Source organism: Leopardus geoffroyi, chromosome D3 (genome assembly GCF_018350155.1).
Source record: "Leopardus geoffroyi isolate Oge1 chromosome D3, O.geoffroyi_Oge1_pat1.0, whole genome shotgun sequence".
Classification (NCBI taxonomy): domain Eukaryota; kingdom Metazoa; phylum Chordata; class Mammalia; order Carnivora; family Felidae; genus Leopardus; species Leopardus geoffroyi.
Window position 1 is genome coordinate 78,606,100 of NC_059339.1, and position 13,155 is coordinate 78,619,254.

At 37.2% G+C, this 13,155-nt stretch overlaps 1 pseudogene; it reads right to left on the bottom strand.

The window, feature by feature from the left end:
* Positions 1-12,347: 12,347 nt before the first annotated feature.
* Positions 12,348-12,916, bottom strand: LOC123587573 (annotated as a pseudogene).
* Positions 12,917-13,155: the final 239 nt, after the last annotated feature.

A 13,155-nucleotide genomic window follows, 5' to 3' on the forward strand; every position in this document is an offset into this window, starting at 1 on the left:
TTTAAGGTTAAAATACCAGATGAAAAGATAAAACAAGTAAAGTTAACTACATATATATAAATATTCTGTATAAAACTAAACATTTTGTTTAGTTTTGATAAACATTTATAGTAAAGGAGATCGAAGGTTAGTAGTTTTACACAAACTCATCATCTAGTAAGCGAAAGATAGTCTTTCAAAAAACAGTGTTAAATAGCTGAGGGGTATAAATTGACCATACCTACCATTTTCTGAATGTTTATCATATGCTGCTGAGCTCAGTGATTTATATCCATTCTCCTAATTTTAATGTTTAGTTTGATATTGGTACTAGAGTTTTCAGAATGAATATGATGATTTATAGAGGTTGACTGCCTTAAGTCCCCAAGACAAGATGACAGAGCCCTCCCCAGTCAGTGCCAGGGCTGACCTCAAAGCGTCCTCTTTCATTTTTCTGCCTCCCCCCATTCTAGTAGCCCAAATATAAGTAGTTAAGAAGCAGGAAGTTTAGGTAGGCCTCAAATATGCAGACTACAATGCTTAATCTCTTTACTAGTGAAGGAGTTTTTAAAATCAGATGTCATTTTCATTTATCAAACTATAAAGATCTTTTTTCCCTCATTTGTAAAGAAGTTTATTTATTTATTTTGAGAGAGAGAGCAGGGGAGGGGCAGAAAGAGAGGGAGAGAGAGAATCCAAAGCAGGCCTCAGGCTGGTAGCAGAGAACTCCAGAGCCCCAAGCCGGGCTTGATCTCACAAACTGTGAGATCAAGACCTGAGCTGAAACCAAGAGTCAGATGCTTAACCGACCGAGCCACCCAGGCGCCCCTTTTTCCCCCTCATTTTAATTGGCACTTATCAAGTTGGCTGGTCCTCAAATGACAAGAGATTCAAAACTTCATTTAATAGCCTTGGTTCATATCTGAAATCGCTGTGAGAGTATCATGCAATAAACATTCTAAAACCTAGCATTCTGTTCATTGCCTTTAGCCACCGAGGAACCTGAGAATATTTTCCTTAAAAATTTTACGGGCCTGGGGCGCCTGGGTGGCACAGTCGGTTAAGCGTCCGACTTCAGCCAGGTCACGATCTCGCGGTCCGTGAGTTCGAGCCCCACGTCAGGCTCTGGGCTGATGGCTCAGAGCCTGGAGCCTGTTTCGGATTCTGTGTCTCCCTCTCTCTCTGCCCCTCCCCCGTTCATGCTCTGTCTCTCTCTGTCCCAAAAATAAATAAACGTTGAAAAAAATTTTACAGGCCTAATTCTTGGGTCAGTGCTGTAAAGATTAGGACATGGGGGTTGTAGATTGTCTAGTCACCCTCATAATAGGCTGAAACAAAATTTAGTCCTTTAGCGCACACTACATATTTGGGAGGTAGCCCCCAGAAATGCTGGTAAGAGAGTAAGGGAGTCAGGGAAGAGGAAGGAGCCAGTGAAGACAGTATTCTACACCAGCTGCCACTGGGGACTCTGGAGGCGGAGTAGACCATGAGCTGGGAAGAGTAGATAAAGGGCAAGGGAACAGTGGTATTTATCACCAACTCCCGCCAGTCAATGTGTGAGTACTGTTCCTACAGCATGTTAACGTGCTGATGACACTTTGGACAACTTAACAAATAGTTGAGTAGGTTCTGGACACTGGAGAATGCCCTCAGATAAAGAGATGTGGGACCCAACCTCCCAGTACATGACAAATACTATAATAGTAAGACTAAGGGCTATGCGTGGGGTCTTGAGACATGTTTTTATCAATATTTATTTGTGCCTTAACTTTAGGTAGCTTCTGTATTATGACTCAATAATGATATGTAGAGAATGGCACATCAAACATATTAATATTCATGAAGAAAATGTGTTCATATGATAATGTTTATTATACAAAAATTTTATTTTATGTTATTAAAAAATTTTTAATATTTATCTATTTTGGAAAGAGACAGAGACAGAGTGCAAACAAGGGAGAGGCAGAGAGGAGGGAGACACAGAATCCAAAGCAGGCTCCAGGATCTGAGTTGTCAGCACAGAACCCTATGCGGGACTCTAACCCATGAACAGTGAGATCATGACCTGGGCCAAAGGTAGATGCTTAACCAACTGAGCCACCCAGGTGCCCCTATTATATACAAATTTTGTTTGTAAAAATATTGTTTAATGTTTATTTTCTTTTTGAGAGAGAAAAAGAGAGTGTATGGGAGTAGGGGAAGGGCAAAGAGAGAGGGAGACACAGAATCTGAAGCAGTCTCCAGGCTTTGAGCTGTCAGCACAGAGCCTGACCTGGGCTTGAACCCACACACTGTGAGATCATGATCTGAGCTGAAGTCGGATGCTTAACCGACTGAGCCACCCAGGCACCCCTATATAAAAACTTTAAAATAGAATCCAAATTGTATATTTTATCATTTAATGCAGTAGGTTTGCACTGATGTTAAAATGCCAATAGGAAAATCTAAGAAGAAAATTCAACAAAAGATACATAGCTGTTATCTTTAGGTATTAATTTTTCTCCATATTTAATTACTATATTTTTATATATCCTTAAATATGTAGGCATTCTTTTTATATTAAAAATGAATAATTACATTCTTATTTTTAAAGACTGGTTTAGAAATAAATTGTGCTTAAATAGTTTTGAGAGATATGTGATTATTTTCATAGTGATGAGTTCTTTTTTTTTTTTTTTTTTTTAAGTAGGCTCCACGCCCGGAGCAGAACTTGAATTCATGACCTCAAGACCAAGACTCGCATGCGTTACTGACTGAGCCAGCCAGGAGCCCCCATAGTGATAAGGTCTGATCATTTTCTCTCACAGGCTGATACCTATCTATACCACTTACAATATCTGGGGTAAGCATACAACGGAGGACCACATATAACAGATCTAAATTTTAAAAGTTGTAAATTGAGAGCAAGATGATGGAATAGAAGCTTCCAGTCCTCACACCGCCCATAGAAACATCAATTTTAACAACCGTTCATGGACAAGAATACCATTATGGGAGTCCAAGAATACAGCTGAGAGATTCCCAAACTGAAATGGAGCAAAAAATCTGAGAAGAACTTCATTTTATGAGGCCAGCATTACTCTGACACCGAAGCCAGATACAGCAATTTTGTTTGCAATATACAAGCAAAGTGTAGATTGTATGAACACGCACATTCACATACATGTATACACACACACACGCACACATCTCTTCTGTATGATCAGATTGCATAAATCACTAATTAGACATTTGGATGGATAAAATGCCCAATGTGTAATTCTTGTTGTGCTGCTGATCAGCAGCACAGAGGATTGGTCTCTGCCAGACACAGAGGATTGGTCCCCAGTTCCATCAAGCTAATAAAAAGCCAGTCCTCTGCTTCACTCAACATGCAATAATCATCCTGTGTAGACCTATCTTCTCTCCTCTAGGTCTCAATGAAATTTGATAATTGTGTTACTTTGTGTGTGGGGGGGGGGGAGGGGGGAGAAAGCCATTTCACAGCATCATGCCAAGGGAAGCAGTGCATCAACACTTTTGGATGCTGAGCATTTGGCAACATTTTTCTCTTGGGCTGTGAGGCATGTATCCTGGAAAACCGATGTACTTATTATGGGTTTTCCAATTGCACTGCATCGTTAGACATAAGGTTTTATAGAAGACATCAGGTCAGAGATGTCCCTTTCTGTGCTTTGGCTGCTTTACCTTTTTTCAAGACCATTCACATAATAAGAAGTTATTTCGAAGCAGCATTTTACCAGAAAAAAAATACAAATGCATTGTAAATAGCATTTAATTTCCTGCAGGAGAATAGCTCAAAAATGGTAATTATCTAAAGCGCTGAAAAAAAAAAATCCAGCAATCATTAAACAGGTTTCAATCTTTTGATAATAAATAGATGCACAGGATCTAACTGGCATTAGAAATAATGAAACATTTCATAGTTGGCATAATATTTTTTGTTGTATCAATATTTCAAAATATTACAAAAATAAAAATAACAAATTATGAACAATTGAGCTTGAAAAACATGAAAAGAATTACTGCATATCCACAATAATGGGGATGAAAAAGAAAGTTCTTTTACATATTTTTCACACAACATTCTTTGTTGTCTGGGCTCTATCTGTCCTCAAAAGCAGAATAAAAAGGCAAGAATATTTCTGATCATTGTCAAGAATTGCTTTAGGATTTCCAGTTCTCTTATTGCTTTTAATTTTGTTTAACATTTATTCATTTTTGAGAGAGAGAGACAGAGTGCAAGTGGGGGTGGGGCAGGAGAGAGGGAGATACAGAATCCAAATCAGGCTCCAGGCTCTGAGCTGTCAGCACAGAGCCCAACACGGGGCTTGAACTCACAAACTGGGAGATCATGACCTGAGTCGAAGTCAGATGCTTAACTGACTGAGCCAGTCAGGTACCCCTCTTATTGCTTTTATATTAAGCAAGTGAAATGAATCTGTTTAATTTCTCAGACTGTGAAAGTTGTTCCCAACTGCATCTACTCTATAGTGTTTATGACAAAACGTCTAGTCTCTTTATCAAATACGCAAATGTTTATTTTAATTTAATGTGATGTTTCCAATTCAGTTACGAGTTTCCTGCAAAGGTGAACGGCTTAATGAATTAATTCTGATGCCCGCCCATTTCTTATTATTTTGGGTCTCAATATGTACTACAAGGAAAGTCCTTTAAAGTCTGCAGTGTAATCGTTCTGTAAAGGAACTTACGTTATGCATACTCGTAGGGTCACAGTAGTCTCATGGTTTCTAGTATCACAAAAATGCTTTGAGATTTTGATGAAATCTGTGTGGATCTATGGACCATTTCCTTTGATAACATACAATAAATGACAAAAATAAATATGCAATTTTGGTGGATCGCTGTCCTTTTAGAGTTTATGGGTTTCATTTGAGGACCCCCAGTTTATTTTTCTCCCCTATGTGTGGCGAATGGGAATTTAGAATAAGCAAAAGGGGAAAAACAAGTGGGCTATTAAGTTTGAAGTGTGATGATGGCTTCACCTTTGTGCACCTCTGTCCCCTTTGGCAAAATGAGGCAATTGAATGAGATGATCTCGGAACCCATTCCACCTCTGACATTCTATAATTATATATAACAATTATAATGATGTTGATAATTTCTCTAGAATAGCCATCCTCAAACTGTGCTCTTCAAGCCATAGGGGTATTAGGAGGTGCTTAAGAGTTATCACAAGTTTGTTAATCAATGCACTGCATCTAAGACTGGGTTTAAGTGCTCAGATACTAACTAGAGCAGTTCCTCTTGAACGTAATTAGGCATCTGTGTGTGAGTTCATTTATATATTTAAATGCGGTGCGGTATGCTAGCCACCAGTCACAGGAGGCCATTGAGGACTTGAAATGTGGTCAGTGAGACTTGAGGAACTGAATTTTTAGTTTCATTTAATTTTAACTTAAGCAGCACCTGTGGCTAGTTTCTAAGATGTTGGACAGGGCAATCCTAGGAATTTCTGAGCGAAATAACCTGCCTCAGTTTCTTATTATTAGAAATCTTTTTTTTTTCTTAATTTCAGTCCCAAATCGACTTTGTGTTTATGTCTGATTTACTTATTATTGTAAAATTGAGATATAATTGTCATACATTATATGAATTTCAGGTGTCCAACATAAGGTTTCAATATTTGTATATATTGTGAAGCAATCACCATAATATAAAATAATTAAGTCATGGGGATGTGATGTACAGAATGGCGACCATACTTAATAATACTGTATTATATATTTGAAAGTTGCTAAAAGAGATCTTAAAAGTTCTCCTCATTATTAACAATCTTTAAACATCAGCTGATGACTAATTTAAAGAGTTATTTAGAGGCAATCCAAGCATCAAATGAATAATTGTACTGGGTGACTGAAGTTTTTGAGTTAAAATCTTTTGCTCAGATTATAAAGTAGGCACAGACTTTGACTCATAAGATCCGGGGTGAATTCCACCTCTGCAGGGTAGTAGTGGAGTGTTCTGTCAAGTGAGTCACTGACATCTGTAACCCTCCCCTCCTTTGGTTAAAGCAAGTACAATCATTCCAATCTCACAGGATTGCTGTGAGGATTAAAGACAATCATTTGTATGTAGGTCCCAGTGAAGTGCGTGGCTCATGAAATTTACTTTCTACGAGTGCTATTTCACCTCTCCATGTAGTTATGTAATGTGTAAGTCAGGCATGTTTAATTCATCTTTTGAAATGTACAGGTAAAATACATCTTTAGTGCCGAGGATGGAAAAAATAAAACAATGATACAGATGCTGCTAAACCAGTTTTACTTTTCCAAATGTGACTTCTAATTTGATGGCTGACTGTCCTGGTATATCCCAAGACTGAATAAGGAGATTGAGGATGAAGATTTACAGTTATAGCTTAATATAGACAGTGCAGCTTTGAATCTAGCAAGTATATCCACCGACACTAGCAATAACATTACTGTCAACTCCAGAGTGGGCTTGTCACTGAGTCTTGAAAGACCTGTGCGTGTGCTGATGTGGCTATACATTTCTTCCTTGATTTGACTTCTCCAGAGGGACTAAGTCACCTGTAGTAGAGGCATGTTGATTTCCCAGGAAGACAGTTCAGGTGAATAGCATTGTGATCGCCTCTACCCTAGGGGAATTAACCTTAGGAGAATGATCCAACTTTCTCTTCATAAATCAAAAAGATATTTCTTGGGATGCCTGGATGGCTCGGTCGGTTGAGCATTGGTCTCTTGATTTGGGCTCAGATCGTGATCCCAGGATTATGGGATCAAGCTCCGTGTTGGGCTCCACACTGATCGTGGAGCCTGCTTAAGATTCTCTCTCTCCCTCTGCCCCTCTCCCCCACTCACACACTCTCTCTCTCTAAAATTAAAAAAATAAATAAAAAAAGATGAAAAGATATTTCTTGGGCAAATTTCTGAGTGAGGAACACTGAAAGGAGACTCTATTTTCTGTTACTTAATAAATGTAGTGCTCCCAGCATGCCCTGACACCCACAAATGTGAGAGGTGAACACAAATTTTCCAGTTATATGTATTTTCCACTTATGTTTTTCAGTAGCTTTTTAAAATTTGAGTATAGCTGACACACAATGTTACATAATTTTCAGATGCACAACCTACTGATTCAACTTCTCTATGTGTTATGCTATGCCTACCACAAGTGTGAGCTACCAACTGTCACCATGCACTATTACAGTATCATTGACGATATTCCCTGCACTGTGGTTTTTATTCCCATGACTTATTTATCCCGTAACTGTAAGCTTGTATCTCCCACTCCCCTTCACCCACTTTGCCCATCCCCTACCCTCTTCCTCGTGGCAACCATCAGTTTGTTCTCTGTATTTTTAGATCTGATTCTGCTTTTTGTTTGTTTTTTTCATTTGTTTTGGTTTTTAGATTGCACAGATGAGTGAAATCATATGGCATTTGTCTTTGACATATTTCACTTAGCATAATATCCTTTTGGTCCATCTGTGTTGTTGCAAATGGCAAGATTCTGTCCTTTTTGTGGCTGTGTAATATTCTGTGTGTGTATATGCATTGCATATATATATTCCATTGTGTTCCTTATCTACTCATCTATCAATGCAGATGACATGATACTCTATGTAGAAAACCCTAAAGACTCTACCAAAAAACTATTAGAATCCAGTTTTTCATACTGAATTTCATACTGATGAATTCAGTAATGTTGTAGGATATAAAATGAATTCCCAGAAATTGGTAGCATTTCTATAAACTAATAATAAAGTAACAATTGCACCAAAAATAATAAAATGCCGAGGAATGAACTTAACTAAGGAGGTGAAAGACCCATACTCTAAAAACTATAAAACATTGATGAAAGAAACTGAGGATGACACAAACAAATTGGAAGGTATTTTCCACTTATTTTTGACTCTAAATTCCAATTCACAGATTTCCACTCTAAATGTGCTTAAGGGGAAAGAGTTTTTCAAAAATTTTAGTCTAGGTGATTTATTCCCATGCTCCATCAAATTCTGGAGTTTCCTTGTAGTTGAAAGCCAGAAACCTAAAAATAATTCTGTTTTATATCTAGTTAACATACTTCTTTCCTTAGAAAGGATTGTTACTTCTATATTTCTTCGGGTGACTCCAAAATCTAAATGCCAGCTCTTCTCTTGGGACTCTCTTTGAACCCCTATGGCATAAAACAGATTTGTTCAATGAATCTCAACCAACTTACAAGATGTTTTACTGGATCAACAAAAAATAATATTTTTATGGTGGAGGTACATGTTTTTCTGAGGACTAATAAAGGTCCGGACTTATTTTACCATTAAAGATATATTAGTCATTAGTGGCCTATTTGCAGGTGAAGACCTTCATTGACATTTGGGAAGCTGTGTCCACGCAGCCAGTTCTAATTGACTTCAAAATGTGAAATGGCTCCACAGTGAAATTACTGAATTATAAACCTCACCTCCTCCACTAAGATAAACTTTATGTAAAAATCCTGGGCATCTTCTGAGAGGGCCTGACCTGCAGGGAACCTGTCTAATTCTGATGCTCTACAAAACTACATAATGCAAAGCCCTTTGCTTATTCTAAAAATAGTGAGTATAATTAGTCTTGCAAATCAATGTTTCCACTCATCAGGATGACAAAATAACTTGTTAAATAGCATGCTTAATTTACATATCCAAGAGTCAACAAAAGCTTCATCTACCATTTATTTGATTATATCCTTTTAGGAGAAAAAAATGCAGTTCATTGGCCGGCTGCCACTCTCCAAAATACAGGAGGTAATTAGAACCATACTGTTGTCATGTTTTCATAGCAAAATACAATCTGCTTTCAGAGCAAATATGCCATTATCTTATCTGGAGCTCCTTTATTCATAATTATTATGTTATTTACACTTATGGGCAAAATTAATAAAAATATGAGTAAATTGACAATGGATTTTACATGTACCATCTTGTGTTTATCTCAACAAAATTTTTAGAAATAAAAATAAATATCACATACACACGCATATATTTGTAAATACTTTTTTGTATAATAAAGGACAAAATAATATGCAATAATAAATGTTTAATAATTAAAAATCTTTAATTTTTTCAAGTGATATGAAACATAGTAATGTAAAGAATTTTACTGATACTAGAATTGTACTATAATTAAAACATTTGGGGGCCCAGCAGCAAAAATCTACCAAGTTTATGAGAACATGTGAAAAATTTAAAGAGAAGGATAAATTTAGGTGTGTATTTCTTTTGTATTTCTACTTTCATCTCTGGATGTGGGTTACTATTTTTTGGTTCATTTTAAAACAAAGTTCCTATGAAATTTATTCCCATAATAAACAAAATACTATTAATATTACTATTAATCTGTTTAGTTTTCAATCATCATATCATGATCAGTTGGCTCAAATCTTTTGTGGATAGTAACTCTTCCTCGATCATCTGCTTCCCCAAACCAAAAGTGTTACGAGCTTTTAAAAGCATGATTTCACTCATATGTGGAATTTAAGAAACAAAACAGATGAACATAGGGGAAAGGAAAAAAAGAGAGGGAAGCAAACCATAAAATACTTTTAATTATAGAGAACAAACTAAGGGTTGATCGAGGGAGGTGGGTGGGGGATGAGCTAGAAGGGTGAAGGGTGTTTTTTTTTTTTTACATTTTACTTATTTTCGATAGAGAGAGGCACAGAGCACAAGTGGGGGAAGGGCAGAGAGACACGGAGACCTAGAATCCGAAGCAGGCTCCAAGCTCTTAGCACGTCAGCACAGAGCCCGATGCGGGGCTCGAACTCAAAAACCCACAAACCGTGAGATCATGACCTGAGCCAAAGCCGGACACTTACCCGACTAAGTCACCCAGGTGCCCCTAACTAACTAGAATTTAAATAAAAACTTGAAATAAAAAAAAAAGTATGGCAGTTTCCCAGCAATAAATAGATTTGTCAAAGAGCTGGAATATTTGAAATTATTGACACCAGTGAATTCTTGTTGACAGATCTCACTGGGAAGAAGTTCATGATAAGAAATTAGCTTTAGTAGCATGACCTTAGAATTAAGAATGAGAATTTTTGGCATCAGGATAGAATAGCATCATAATATGGGTGCTATTTGCGAGGAAAAATGTAAATTTAATTCCATTTAAAATCATGAAATACTTGTTGAATAGATGCATTGAGCTGGCCTACTGTGTTTCCGGTTCTATTCAAAGGTTTGAAAAACCAAAGAGGAATAAAGCCAAAATGGCCACTTCCCTTATAAAACTTCCACTTTAATGAAGAAAGGAGAAGAAAAACCAGTACTTTCACTATAAGGGGAAGGGTATACTGTGAAAATACCTAGAAGAATGAGCTAGGCTTGTCCAGATGCCCTTTAAATTTTTAATATCTGAGGATATTAAATATAAGTTAAAACATGAAGGATTAGTAAAAGTGTTAAAAAATTCCTATTTTACTCTTGTTTCCTCGGCTTAGTTGATTTTTAAAATGCTTTAGGTCAAATGTTGCATTATTTTATGTTTAGGTTAAACTACTACTAAGCTTACTTAATACTCATGGCCTAATAATACTTCTGTATTATTTGAATTTACTAATTAAACATGATAAAAATTATTTAACATCTGAAGTTTGAAGAATGCATCATTCTTTCTAAATAGAATATGAATTGCATAAAATTCTCACTTATTACAAGTACGTGAAGGAAAGGAAAAGGAATCAAAACATTTAAAAAGTAATTATTCTGCAGCAAGCCTTTCCTAGGTATTATAGCATCAGGATAACAATAGCATAATGACAAATGTTATTGTTTTTATAAATATTCATACATAACAGATACTTATATATGATTTATACAGATGATAAATTATATAAGTTTATAGTATAATGATTGATACAATTAAAATTCCCTGTGCAGAATTTTCACTACATGCATGGTTTTATATTAAGTTTGTAAGAAATTAAAAATGAGTTACAAACCACTTTATGTACATTCTACTTGTTACGATTATCCTTGAATGACAATTATGTTAACTTATTTTATCAACAATTATATGGCACCTACTATGCGCTCAACCCCAAGCATAGAAAGAATTCAATCCCTAACCCAGTCCACAAAGAGCCCACAATTTAGAGAGGAAGTTGGACACGTAATGGTTCCTTATGTAGTTCAGGAATGAGCAAAAACTCTTACATCTGGAATCTCATTTGATCCTGATAAGGTAAATAAGAAAAGTATTCTTATCACATTAACTTTAAATTATTTTTTAATGCTTAATTTATTTTTTGAGAGAGAGACAGAGCATGAGCGGGGGGAGGGGCAGAGAGAGGGAGACACAGAATCTGAAGCAGGCTCCAGGCTCCGAGCTGTCAGCACACAGCCCGACGCGGGGCTCGAACCCACAAACTGTGAAATCATGACCTGAGCCGAAGTGGGACGTTCAACCAACTGAGCCACCCAGACGCCCCTGTCATGTTAATTTTAAAAGAAGCAGTTAAATGACTTCCCTATTACCACGCATTTCGTAAATTACAGAAGCGTACTATGTGGCCGCAGATGACAGGAATTCACAAAGCTAAATAAAAACCACTTGAATCAGGTCCAAAAATCAGAATAAAATATAGAATTTTTAGATAAAAATTTATCTAGATAATGGTCTCTAATGCAGCTTCTCTCAATTCCCCACTAAAAAAAAAAAAAAAAAAAAAAACAATTAAGAAATGGAGAAGAGATGAACATTAATCTAAGAGTGGCAATTAGCTATTACCAACATCTGGGGCTGGAGAAGAGATTCATTAATCACAAGATGTGTGGGTCCCAATTAACAATCATAATCAGAAGTTATCATTCATTCATTATTAAATGTTTGCTGTGAGCCATTTTGTTCTTCCTTGAAAGAGAGGTAGTAATATGATTTAGCTTTTTATCCCTACTATTCTGGATCCAGTTTGAAAAAAAGAAGTATCTACACTGAGCAGAAAACTGGGCAAGCAGTCCTTCTGTCTGAGATGGTCAATATGAATTCAATCATTTTTAACTTCCCAGAGACTGCCACACCCCAAAAACAGAAGGGCAAGGCTTATTCATGTGTGTTTATGTCGGTGGGAGCAGGGGTGAAGGTCTGGGCATGAAGCCCAACATGGCAGCTGTAATTTAAGAAACAGAGCGAATGGAGTCAGAAGAGTGAGGCATTCTTTGTTTTTGTATTCCATGATTTCATATCATTTTTTAAATAAGCATTAATAGAGGTGCCTGGGTGGCTCAGTTGATTAAGTGTCAGACTCTTGGTTTCGGCTCAGGTCTCACAATTCTTGAGTTTGAACCTAACATAGGGGCTCTGCTCTGACAGCGCGGAGCCTGCTTGGGATTCTCTCCCTCTCTGCTCCTCCCCTACTCTCGCTCTTTCTCTCGAAAATAAAATGAATAAACATTGATATTGTTTTCTACCCAGCTGGTACATTCATTAGCATTAAACGCTAGATCCTTCTCTTTCTTGACCCCAAGAAGCCATGCCCACAAAGTCCTAACCTCCTTAGGCAGGGTCCCTCTGTTCCATTTCTGAAACAAGCTCTCAGACAGTAGCCTGAGTTGCCCCCCAAGGCTGTGAGCTGCTGACGCTTCTGGCTCATCATCTCCATGGCAGCCTGATTCGTGGCATGCTTCTCCTGCAGAGCGGGCTGCATTTTCTCCATTTGCTTGGTGAGGAAGACCGTCTTCCTCTTGAAAAAGCCCTTGGCATCCTCAGCTGTCTTTTCTATATAGTAACCTGTTCCCACATCGATGAGGACATGTTCCACATCATGTAGCTTCCCAGGGACATACATAGAACTCTTCAGTGGGACAAGTAATTCCATTCTTTTCCCTTGTCGTCATGAACAAGAACTCCAGCTGGTTCTCGAGTATCTCTAGCTGCGGCAGGTTCAGTTTGGTGATGTTAACTGACTAGGCCATGTTGGGAAGGATACACATTTTTTTAAAAAGCATTAATATAAGCACTTAATAATAGGAGATAATATTTCTACGCAGTAATGCTTAATAAGTTATATGCTTGCTCATCTAATTGAGGCCACATATGTGGGAATGACAAGTATTCCAGCTCTTAACATTACAAATAAAATTTAGACCAAGTTCACGAACATCCCTCCTTCTGTTATAAAATGCTTGCTCCAATCTAGCAACACCCAGTGGGT